This window comes from Lacerta agilis, chromosome 10, assembly GCF_009819535.1.
Source record: "Lacerta agilis isolate rLacAgi1 chromosome 10, rLacAgi1.pri, whole genome shotgun sequence".
Lineage (NCBI taxonomy): Eukaryota > Metazoa > Chordata > Lepidosauria > Squamata > Lacertidae > Lacerta > Lacerta agilis.
Window position 1 is genome coordinate 24,618,838 of NC_046321.1, and position 12,898 is coordinate 24,631,735.

The 12,898-nt window shown below is 40.9% G+C and overlaps 1 protein-coding gene across 1 annotated transcript in view; it reads right to left on the minus strand.

The window, feature by feature from the left end:
* Nucleotides 1-12,898, minus strand: part of LARGE1 (LARGE xylosyl- and glucuronyltransferase 1) — a 307,061-nt gene that overhangs the window by 170,614 nt on the left and 123,549 nt on the right. The gene's annotated exons all lie outside the window — the stretch shown is intronic.

Here is a 12,898-nt window from a genome sequence, read left to right on the forward strand (position 1 = left end):
AGACCAACTCGGTGTTACAAAGATACTTGGAAATGTGACATGAAGGCTAGAATCGCTTGCAGTGCCTGGAGACAGGCAGTCAAGTTGTGCATCTATAGCAGTAACCAGAGGAGAAATGACCGCTGGGAGGAGCACAGAGAGAAGAAACACCATGGTGCATATGCAGCAGCACAACTGGATGCTTTCATCCGTCTCAGCTGCAATGAAACATGTCTCTCCTGCATCAGTCTCTACAGCCACAGGAAGTGCTGCAACCTTCCAACAGCTTGGCCTCACCCCCAAAGGTGCACTCCTCCATTGTCTTCCAAGACAGACGGGTGCCAACAAAAGAAGTTAGGTCATGTAACAACACACACTAGTGTTGCAAATGCAGAAAATGTAGGAAGCTGCTTTGTACTTAATCAGAAGATTGGTCCACTAACTCACGGTATTGACTACTGCCTGGCAGCAGCTCTTGGAAGCTTTACTAGAAGAGTCTGTGCCAGCCCTACCTGAAGATGCCAGGGATTGAATCCAGATATTGAACCTTCTGCATCCAAAGGATGTGCTCTTCCAATGACCTACGACCCCTCCTCCAAACTTAACAGCATTGTAGAGTTTAACAACAAGGAGCCTCTCAGCAATGAAAGTGGTCAGGAAGTGACTGTGTTTAAGCAAAACAATATACAAGACCAGGAAAAAACATTTTGCCCACATCTAGTACCAAGTTTTGGTGTTTGGGTATTACAATATGGAGCTTGGGGTGGGAGACCCTTGTAATACACTACTGATGCTACTGTGCAGACAATTACAGAAAATAGGAGAATAGAATAACTTTGCACATGTTTCCAATCCCCAAGTTCTCTCCTATGTTTTCCGCAGGGCTTTTTTTCAGCCGGAATACTCCAGAACTTAGTTCCAGCACCTCCCCTGAGAGTTCTGGTAGACCCTGGATGGATCGGGAGTTGGTGTGGCATGCATTTTCAGTGCTTTTTAAGGTAGCATTTCTTTTTCTAGAAAAAAAGCACTGGTTTTCCCCATAATCTTTAGTTCTGATATTATCGGTGAGCTATTCTATTATTAATGGCTCTGACACATCTACTGCCAGAAAGCAGTTGTGTAACACCAACGTGTTAGGCGCTATCAGATATGTAGCCATTACCAAGTATTTTAGTAGTTATGAACAGCTGCTAAAACCACAGTGATGTGTGTGGGCATGCAAAACAACTGGTGGTGATGGAACTGTTCTAGATAAACAACTGAGTACTACTAATGCTATATTACCACAGTTATTAAGGAAGACTATTTACAGCGAACATTTCTTATTATCGCTAGTGGTAATCTTACTGCAGTGGTTCACGTGAAGTTATAAATACCCAACTTTACTCCCAGAAAGCACATCCATATCCAGTGAAGGGAAAAGAAACACAAAACAGTGGTGCTGTTTGAAGTACACAAGTATCATTTCCCAGAGGGTTCCAAGCCACCCTCTTTTTTCCATAGTTACGCAGGGCAGAGAAACAGACTTTCTATTTTTTGTTTGGCTTCATTTGTGACAGGAGTAGAAACAATCAACCCACAGGCCACATGAAAGCCCAGTTTTCCTCTTCTCTTAAGAAATGGGATACTCCTTTTTTCATTTAAAGGAAAGAATGCCTTATGCTTCATATCCCCATCTCTTTGTTTTCATCTACGCCTGCCTACCCACCCAAACCTCACATGATTTCTAAAACCGATTTATAATGTCTGAGTAGCTGACTCTTTTAAGAATTCAAGTATAAAGATAAAACGAAATAAATGCCACATACCCAACTGGAATGGCAGTTTTGCGCCCACCTTTTCCAAACAAACATAATTCAGTCTCAGGCTGCTATGGAATGCAAATTATGTGTTGCTTTAGGACAGCCAAAATTATCATGGCCCTATATGAATATGTTTAGCAACTCAAATCCAAACATTTCTTCTGGGGGTTGTAACGAAACGGATCTAAGTTAAGGAATTTTCAGAAACCCATGGTGTTTTATGAGTTAATGGGCACCCCAGTTTGAGTGGCAGGTATCTCATGGGAGGCGGGACATTCCGCTCTTTAAAAGGAGGGAGCAGCCGTTAGTGGGGGTGAGTGGTGACTGGAAGAAGGGGGGCGTGGGGCCAGGATAGTGGTGGGTAGGTTAGGGTAGGTTAGGATATGTTGAAGATGTGTATATGATGCTGAAAGAAAGAGTTTACACTGTTATGAAACTAAGCTTATAAACCATTACTGAAACCGTTATGTTCTGAAAGAAATAAAGACTTCTTATTGTTGAGCTAAGAAAATATCGCCGTTCATTTGGTCCAGCGAGCTATGTATGCTCATGAGGAGGTGTACTCAGGGAAAGGACAAAACTGACCTGCAGGGTGATAGTTTGTGTCTTGGAGTTCCCTCAGGAGGGGCTAGCGGGCGGAAACCCTGGTATTGCCACAGAGTTGCTAAGAGGGCTTAGCTAACTGATATAGTGAAGGATCTAATGAAAGAGAGACCCCGAACTGTAGGCAAAGAAGAGTTTAACCCCTGAAGCCCAGAGCAGAGGATATAACCGGCCACGGCCGCTGGACAGGAAAACTCCCATTACTAAGAGATTCCCAGATTATTAATAAAAGGGAATTGAAATAACAGACGGACCTCAGAGGGACAGGTGGGGTGGATTGAAATTTGACCCAGAACACCTGATTAGAAATTCACTTAGTAACAAGGGGAGAGTGTGAAGTGGAGGTTCGTCACAGGGGTGTATGGACTACATGTCATACAAGTAAGGTGGTGCTTTCTTTGGACAGCACATTCAAGTTCTTTCACTCTGGGGATGACCCTCTTCGGTCATAAGGGTATACAGGTGCCAGGGAAATGAAGCAAAATCTGTTATGTTTCACTTTGTAACACAACATGAAGCAGAGGTAGGCAACCTATGGCCCTCCACTTTTTTCACAGTGTCCCCCAAGCCACCAAAGAAGAAGAAAATGTTTGTCTGTCTGTCAGAAAGGCATTCATGTGCACATTGGCCAAGCACAGAGCTAGGGTGGTCCTTCAAAATAGTATGGTTCCCTATCCTCAGACAGAGGAGCCCTTTAGAATGCCACTCTAGGACCTGCCCTCTGTGGTTTAGCATCCAGACCACTTCCCGACAGTTCTGTGTACTGGGAATCAATTGCTGCTTTACTGATGGCAGATAACTGGTTGAGGCAGGCTAGCAGATACCTTATTTTTTGGGTGGGGGGTGCTACAGTGAATGAGTGTGTGCTCTTGTGTGGGAGGGGGGAGGAATGAAGGGGAAAGTGAGAGAAAGAAAGAGGGAGAGAAGGCTTACCTGTTGGTAAACTTTATGCTCACTTCAATTTCTGAGATATTTTAAACGAACTGTTACCAGTAATTGTTAATATTGTGTTGCAGTGATATTATGATTTCTCCTGTTTACAGATAATGTACTACTACATTTAGACTGTTTACATTGAACACCAGTGTATTCGTGGAAAATGTGTCATATAAATAAACTGGCTATTACTATGATTAGAAAAGAGAAAAGGGATGCCACCCATTTTGGGGGTTGGCCCCACACACTGACAATATGAAGCCCCCAACTACATTTACCCTAATGAAATGTGGACAAAAGTCCCCAAAAATATTCTCCATCCCTGGTCTTAGAGGGACAGTCAAGCCAGAATTTACAATCAGATAAGAAAATCAAACTAAGTTTGTGTGGCATGTATATGTACATCTTTCTATCTATAAAAAGATATATGAATTACAGTAACTTCTAAACAGACATGCTGGCTGATTCAAAGGAACCAGCTAATTTCACCACACTCTGCTTGAACATTTGGTCCAAAAAGAAACTCAAATTCCAAGGCAAACAGGTATGTACAGAACTTTTTATTTATCGTAAACCAACCACTTGGTGGAAAGGTGTGGTAAAAATTTAATATAAAGAAGAAGAAGAAGAAGAGTTTGGATTTGATATCCCGCTTTTCACTACCCGAAGGAGTCTCAAAGCAGCTAACATTCTCCTTTCCCTTCCTCCCCCACAACAAACACTCTGTGAGGTGAGTGGGGCTGAGAAACTTCAAAGAATTGTGACTAGCCCAAGGTCACCCAGCAGCTGCATGTGGAGGAGTGGAGACACGAACCCGGTTCCCCAGATTACGAGTCTACCGCTCTTAACCACTACACCACACTGGCTCTCAGTGTCACAAAAGACCCTAAAGAAATAAGGTAAGCAGATGGTGGATGCTCAAAAAGGCAAGATAATACCTGCACATCTGTATTCAGTCTAATATGTTTCACACCCAGTGGGGGTGCGGAAAATTTGGAAGAAAAAACCCAAAATGAAACAAAAGGGATGAGATCTTTTTCCTAATGAAATGTGTTATGTGTTATGATGCACACACACACTAGTAATACAAGAATATTAACACAAAACACATTTAATAAGTACAGAACACAAGGAGCTTGAAAATAAAGCAAGAATAGAACAGTATGTGTTGAGCTGCAGGAAAAATGCTCAGTATAGATTCCCCTCCCCCCCCCCAAATTCTGAATTTGTTGGCTGCTGCTTTGGATGTCTATAGACACCTGGCTTTACAAACTGCTCAGATGGATGTCAGCTGCTGGGATGAGGCTGTTTTTGCTAACCATTTGGTGTTTCAATGCCTGCATCTCCACACAGCAAATCACAGTGCATGCTAAGAATCTCATTCCCACACCCACTGAGAATTTTTATACCAACGTGTCCTACTGTAAGTTTTTAAGTTGCTCCGAGGTAGCATCAGCTGGAATTAGAGAATGCTGCCTGATGAGCTGTTTTGACAGCAGCCGATAGGACTGCTGAATGAAGCTGAGCAATTTTCTCCAGATGTCTGCACTTTAAACAAGGCATCTTCTAATTCTGAAATGAGTGAAACCTCTGAAAATGCTTACAGAATGAAGGAAGTTTTAAGAGAATAGTATAATGTGTTGAATCTGGGAAAACGGTGTACCTCAAGAACATTTTGAACACAGTGAGCAACTGCCACATGTACAGGTTCAAGTCTCCTTGCCTTGATGAAACCAGTGACAGCAACAGTGAAGTGTAAGGTAGCATGAAGGTACTTTGCTGTCACTATAAATTGGACTAGCAGCAATTTTTTTCAGTACAGATCACACCAACAAACAGGTGACTATTTTGGGCTGCTGCAAAGTCAAGTTCCACTTCAGCAAAGCATTGAAGGAAATGATCCGGTTTGAAAAACTGTAACAAATTCTGGGGAAGCTTTTTTGAAAGTGATAAGTTATTGAACTGCTCTCTTGATTTGTGAACCATCTTACTTCAGCCTACTTAGGTATCCATTTATGCATCACTGAAAAAGAGGAAATGCATAATAAAAAGAGGAGACATTGATTTGCATGAACTTTGTACCTAGTGATTTATAAGTATAGATGCAAATTTAGAAATTACGATAATGTTTAAAAAAGAAGGAAAATAAATTTCTACAATGGTTTTAATTTAACTAATCCATTATTGCTGCTGTTGTTGTTGTTGCTGCTGCTGCTGTTTGGAATGGATGGATGGATGGATGGAGATGTCACTTCCAAATGTCCTGTTTAATGAGGATTCACCCTGACTTGTTTGCACAAAGTTTGCAGGGAGATTATATAAAGTTAACTGTTTATTGAACAGTCATTTGGATTTGTTTGCAGGGAACTTACACAGTATCATGTGAAGCAACTGTTATCCTATACTTTCTAGTGTGTTTACCTATCACTTTCTACTGTAAAAAGTCCCATTTTTCCCTGACTTGGATTTGTTGCACAAGAGTGCCAAATCTATCTTAGCTGTGCAACCTCAATTTGCTAGTACAAGACTGAATTCCATCTGCAATATATAAAATTATAGCTTTTAATACATAACATTACTTGCAGTGAATTCCTGTACATGTTTCCTCAGAACTACTTCCCACCACATTTAATGGGCTTACGCTCTACAGTGTAGCATTGGCACATTAGAAGCTGCCATTTGACATATTAGAAAACACATTAAGACACTTCTGCTAGATTCAGAATCTGCATGTACAGATATGGCACTACTGCCATTTTGTGTGCATATTTTAAGTACCGGTATATAAGCAGAGACTTATCTCCTATCTTAGTGCTGTGGTACTTAGCACCAAGACTGGAGATGAGACACCTCCAAGCCTGATGTCATATGGTGTCAAATAGGTGTGCTTTGCCCAGAATAGGAGGTAAATGCCACATTGCTTAGATGCTAAATCTACCTGCTTGTCTATAAATGGAAACCAAGTAAGGAGAAGTGGCCAGCTGGTTAAGACGGCAGTCCTCTGCATGCCTACTTAAAACTTAAGTCACACAAAGTTCCTCGCAGGTAAATGGAATATAGAGCTGCGAATGATTTGCCCTGTTATTTTCTCAGCCTTCCATGAAGCTACTGCTTTCTTACTTTTGTCCCCAATATTTCTCCTGCAACCCACTTTATATGACCCAGGGAAATATACAACTCTGCCGAAAAGAGAAGTCTTTAAAAGAAACATTTCCCTCCTCCATTGCCCTTTTTGCAAAGAGTGGAGTCGAAAGAAAACAACATTTTATCAGGCTAAGCAGTGAGTGAAAAATAAGATTTTATCGGAGGCTTGGCTTGACAAAGATAACATGCTATCAAGAGGGGAGGCTTGGCAAAGATAACACATTATCAATATCAGGAGCGAAGCTTGGGGAAAATAGTGTGTTAATACCTATTAGGTTCTAAATCAACCGTCTGTGCTCTTGATGAATTATTTTCTCAAACTCCAACCACTGCAAAAACATTCCCTGCTCCCAGCACTTTAGGCCTCAGATAACACTTAGTGGGGTGGGGATTGTGGGGAACAAAGATGGGAATATCCTTTCCAGATAAAATGAGATTTTCCAGCTCTTATACCCTGTTGGATGCCTGTTACCTTTGCCCCTCTAAGCTTTTCTTATACCCAAAGGTCTCTGGTACCCTCAAAAGATACCTCACTTTCTCCCTTGCTGCCCCATATCTCTGGAATGTTGTCTTAGAACATCTGCATGATACCATCTCTCTTATTTCATGCAAATCTTTCCTTAAAACCCTGAGAAGTTTAATTTTCTATCAGTGCTCCACACTCTTAACCATGGATAATAGCTTCAGTTTCTATTCATCTCTTTCTTAAATGCAGCAAGCAACCACTTGCTAACATGAATTGGTGGTACAACAACAGACTCTCTTTAACCTTGGAGTTGGGGACACTCCCTACTGAGAAACAAGACAGACCATGGTTGCCAGAAGAGTAAAAGGAAATTTGGTAAATTCACAAATGCATGCCTCAGATATGTTAAAACCATGATGCAGTAAATATCAATGGATGAAAAAAGGCTAACTCAGCACCCAGATGTGGTTAATTCAGATTCTCTTGCTGAATAGTCTCAGCTGCTCATCAGAAGAAGACTCCAGCTGCTAATTATTGAGTTAAACTTTTGAGCAGTATTTGCCTATGTAAAAGGATTCTTTCCCCTGCTGACGCAACTATGGAGACTGGAATTTGTGTTCCGATTGTGCAGCATTGATTTTTCAGGGACAAAGGTGGCAGGGTGAGCTTTGCGTTTCTCTTTCAGTACAATGAATGAAAGGATGTTAACAATTCAACAAATACAGCTATTCTTTCTCAGACATACATACACATAAGCAGATGTAAAAACTCATCTGCTTGTACCTTGGAATTAAGACATGTAATTTATTGAAATCATTCTTCTAAGAAATCACACACACAATAAATGTTAGGTGGATATGTTCTCTGGAAGAATTTTCAAAGCTGAAATACTGGTAATATGTTCACATGAATGGAATTTTACTTGCATAACCCTATCCTCCCAACTGTTGTACTATATAGAATCAGAGGGGTGCAGGAGGGATTGTAAACTAGTCCATCTAGATACCCAAATCTAGGAAATATGCAGGTAATCTAGAGCAAGTGTGCTCCAAACAGATGGCTGTCCAGTCCAGTCTCTGCTTGAAGATCTCCAGCAAGAGAAAACCGCCAGCTCTTAGGTAACTGGTTGGTTCCACTAACAACTGGAGAGCACAGTGTTGGAGTACACTGATAAAAATGTTTCTTCTAATGTTCAACCAACCAAAACCTTAAGACCAATATATCTAGTCCTCCCTTCTGTAGTAACGAAGAACAAGTTCTTGTCCTCTTCTGTGTGACGACCCTTTAGTTATCTTTAAAAGTAGTACAATGTCTTGCCAGTCTACCAGTCTTCTCTTCATCAGGCTAAACACATCCAGTTCCACAACTCTTTCCTTCTTCATTACCCTCCTCAAAATATGCCCCAGTTTGCATGCGTTGTTTTTAAAGTATGGTACCTAGAAAAAGACACAGTACTACAGATGAAGTCTGATTAGTGCAGAATGAACTATTACTTTTCATGACTTGGATGTTTAAGGGGCTTCTGCATTTCTTGTTTACAATGAGTCAACGTTCAACTGAGACACCTGTAAGAAGCATGTGCTTACCTGCCATTGTCTACATTAACTTTTGCCAACCTGGTGCCCTTCAGATGCACTGAGCTATACAAATTCCATCAGCACCAGGCAGCCAGAACAACCAAGCCAATGCATCTGGTGGCACAACTGTATTGGCTGAGAAAAATGAGAGTTGTAGTCCAACACATCTGGGAGGCACCAGGTTAAAAAAGGCTGGTCCATGTATTGCCAACTGCAGAATATGATGTAGAGCAGGGATGTGGAAGAGTTAATATATTGTTATCCATTCTCCCCGCCCCATATTTTTTTTACTCTCTCTCTCTCTTTTAGAAGATTTGCATTCATACTTCGTTATAGTTCTGCAGGGATGTAAAAAGGCATGGATTTCTGTTCTGACTCATATTTCGCTGATATCTCTTCCAGACACTGGATGAATAAGCGAACTTTGGCAATTTCTGCTCCCATTTGTCAGAATTCTCTGACATTCCTAGCAGTGTTCATTAGGTGAGCCACAATGAGAAACAAAAAGGGGGGGGGGAGCACGATCTGTTAGAAGCAGGAATAGCAGCCTTTCAGTGAAAATGTGGCTATGATAATGTTGCCTGTGCTTTTCCTTTAATAAGACTTAGGAGAAGGATGGAGAGCAAACTACTACACAGAGGCCGCTTCATTATCTAAGAGTAAATGCAAGCAAATAATCTAAATCTGATGAGGTACTAGAATGAGTTAATTATTAAATTGTACTGTGCGCAATTAGAACAACAACAACACATCCAAAGGAAGCGGCACTGCATGTAAAATATAAGTAACTTGTTTGTTTGCAAATTCCCATCATGCCTGCAGGTCTAGCTGCAGATGTGATTGTGTGTATGCAACACAAACAACACAAACTAAGTTCCCAGGAACACATATTCTCCAAGAGGTGCAATAGAGGCTACAGCCGAGGATGGATTTCTGACGTGGTTATGGAAGTTCTGTGAATGCTTGTACAGGTGTGCATCGGCATATGAATAAATGGGATGCTCTGGAGAGGCAATAATCCATAAAGCCTGGTGGGATTGATGAAGAGGAATCACCAGGCCCTAAAACTAGGCTGACAGTGCCATAGCAGCACTGGAATATTTCTCCCTAGGCATCAATACATCTGCTGTCAGACTTGGGTGCAGCTGCTGCTTATAAAACCCTAGCATCCCCCATAGAAAATATAACTCTATTTCTCCCCAGCACATGTCTCTGTTTTCAGGTATATAAATACTGGATATTTTTACATATCAATTCACCTATATTTTGTAGATAGCCTATGAAATGAAGCCACTGTTGGCTAAAACCTGGAAACCAACAAATGGTCGTACTTCTGTTGCAGTTCATGAGGCAGCAACACTGATAGGTAACCAAGAAGCAGCAGGAACATCTTTGAAACATACAGCTCTAGTACCTAGAATCAGCTGCTTGATTTTATCCAGTCACTCCAGAAATGTGCAAGCCTAGGCAGAGTCGAGCTAAACAATATATTAAGCTGCAAGCGTGATAAAGGCATTTAAAGCCATGGGAAGAGAAGAAGAATGTGTCGAGATTCTTGGCTCTAAGGCCCCTAAAAGAGGAGAAATATCCGAGATTGCCAAACTGGGGAAGAGTCAATAAATGTACACAGATGCAAAGATTGTACATGCATTTTGGATAAGAATAAGGCAAGGGTCTCATCGCTGCTTCCTGGGCACGATTGTGTATACTCCAGACCCCAAACATTATGTTACTGCACTCACACAATAAAAAAAACTAAACCCACCCAACGAAAAGGATACTTCTGCAACCCGTATACATTAAGCAAAATAGGAAAGCTTGCATGATTCCTCTTACTTTGCATAGTTTCCTCTGCACTTTTTGTCATTTTGTTTGTTCTTTTTGGTCATGAGGTATAGGTAAAACACTGACTTTACTGCCATCCCTTTTAACACTGGGAATCTTACATTGCCACCTCTGTGCCCTCTGCAGCCAGCGCCTATAAGCACCTAGAAACTTGCTTTTAACGACAACAAAAAAGGAAATTCTATAGAAGAGAGAAATATTCTGACACAGTCCTGGCTTTTTTGGGGGGGTGACAGATGTGAAACCTCTGCTTCAGCTCATCTGCTAGTAATATTATATCCAAATCGCTGTCATTTGGATCTCTGGAACACAAAAATTGTGCTAAAGAAAGATCTGGGCACCACTGATGTGGATGTACATTATCAGCAGTTGAACAGAAGCATCAGTGAATCTCTTGCCTATGATTTCTACTAACAATGCAGCATCCACACTGGACCTCTGAGATGCTCTTGGATGTCTCGTATAACATCATCTTTCCCCTTTTAATATATTACATATGCATGATGCATACTGGCTATTGTCAAGTTGGTTTATTAAACAAACACATGTGATATTCCAGTGATGAAACAGCAGTAAATGAGATATTAATAGATTCCTAGTGCTTGGAGCTTTCTGTTCTCCCCTTGCTTTCACAGAAAATTTTGATTCAGTGCACCTGCTATGAAAGTCACTTCAGTCCTACAAAGCAGGGAGAGGAAAAATGCAAAATAATGGCATATTCAGAATACATGATGGCTGATCTTTGTTATGACACTTATTTTCACTTGTGAGGAGAGACAAGCGACTCATGAATGAGCTCCTCTCTCCCTCCCCACTTACATCTCTTTTTCAGGAAGGGGGGGAGGAGAGAAGAAGCCCTAACAGATCCTCTTCTAGCAAATGCAGCAAAGAGCCTCAGAAGGAGAAAGTGAAAATCATTTTGCTGCTGTGATGCAAGCAGACCTTGTTTGCTCGGTCTTTTCCCAATTCTGAAGCAAAAGATTGAAAGGCTATTTTTTTAAAGACTTAAGGAAAAATTAATGGCAGCATGTGCTATCTTAAAATTAACTGGATTAATTTCCTCATACAAAAAATAAATGGTGCAACTACAATTTGAACACTGTATACATTTTCTGGTCACTGCACCTCCAAAATGATAATGTAGGAAGGATACATTTGGGGATTTTAAGTTTCATTTGGGGGGGGGGAATAAGTAAGGGAGAACATCACAGATAGAGGTGTATAAGACTGTGCGTGATGCAGAGAAAGTGGATAGAGAGAAGCCTGAATCCTACTTTCATATGACTAGAACCAATAAAGCTAAATGTTGGGAGATTCAAGACAGGTAGAAGGAAGGGCTTCTTCACACAGCACTATGGAATCCAGTCCAGCAAGTGGCAGTAATGGTCACCTGCTTGGATTGCTTTAAAACAGGATTAGACCAATTCAAGGAAAATAAGACTATTAATGGCTACTAGTCATAATGGTTATATATTACCATCAGCTTTGGAGGCAGGATACCTCTGAATATCAGTTGCCGGGGAACTTAAATGGGAAAGTTCTAATGAATTCATCCTGCTAGAGGACTTGCCAGGGGAATAGAGTTGGCCACTGTGAGAACAGAATGACGGACTAGATAAACCTTTCATCTGATGCAGCAGGGTTCTTCTCATGTCCGTGTGTGAATATGTTAATAACTTCTGTTATCACAACCTTCCTCAGTACAGGCAATTTCTCACAAAAATAAAAATAAAAATGAACAAGGCAGATCTAATTTTTGTTTAATGAGGGGGGAAATGGTTGAATCCAATAAACTGTTTCCATAAAATATTCCTGCTACCATAAGCAGCTGAAGGGTGCTGGGAAGAACATTATATATCTGTTGTCTGGTTCAGACGGGTCTGTAATGTTTAATTCAGGTAAATTTGCAGTGAAGGCCGCTCAGCTTAGATATGGCCACCTTCAATATTTAAGATTCTATTTTTTATTCTGTTATCCTTAACTTTGGTGATGAATGACTGTAGTCAAAATACAGGCAAGCTATTGATCTCACTCTTTTTTCTTACAAAGGAAATATGGCATATTCTGAGCCTAATCTTACTCTTGCTGAAGGCTTTGGCAGAATTCATTGACTTCTATGGAATCAGCAATGAGCCTCATCTCTCCCAAATTTTACATGCGTAGAGCATGGTGTTCTAAATCATTTTTATGTAGCACCATAAATGTAACACGACACTGTGCAGCAGTAGGTCAGCATGTGGTCGGCTCCCTGGTGCTACATCACAAACCAGCGGTGTTTCTTGCACAGCAAACAAAAGGAAAAACTCTCCGTTTCACAGTGTTCTCATATATTATAGACACGGCCAAGCAAAGGGAACCAGGACTCATGAGTAAGGAGTATGTGGTTTAACAAAGGAAATAATAATGTGCTTTCTTAAAAACACAGACACAAGGAACCTTGCCAAAATGTTCCTTTATGTATATATACTCCACATATACAAGTGTTAGGAACATGGGGAGTTGCCTTTATACAGAATCTGACCACTGATCCATCTAGCTCAAGATTA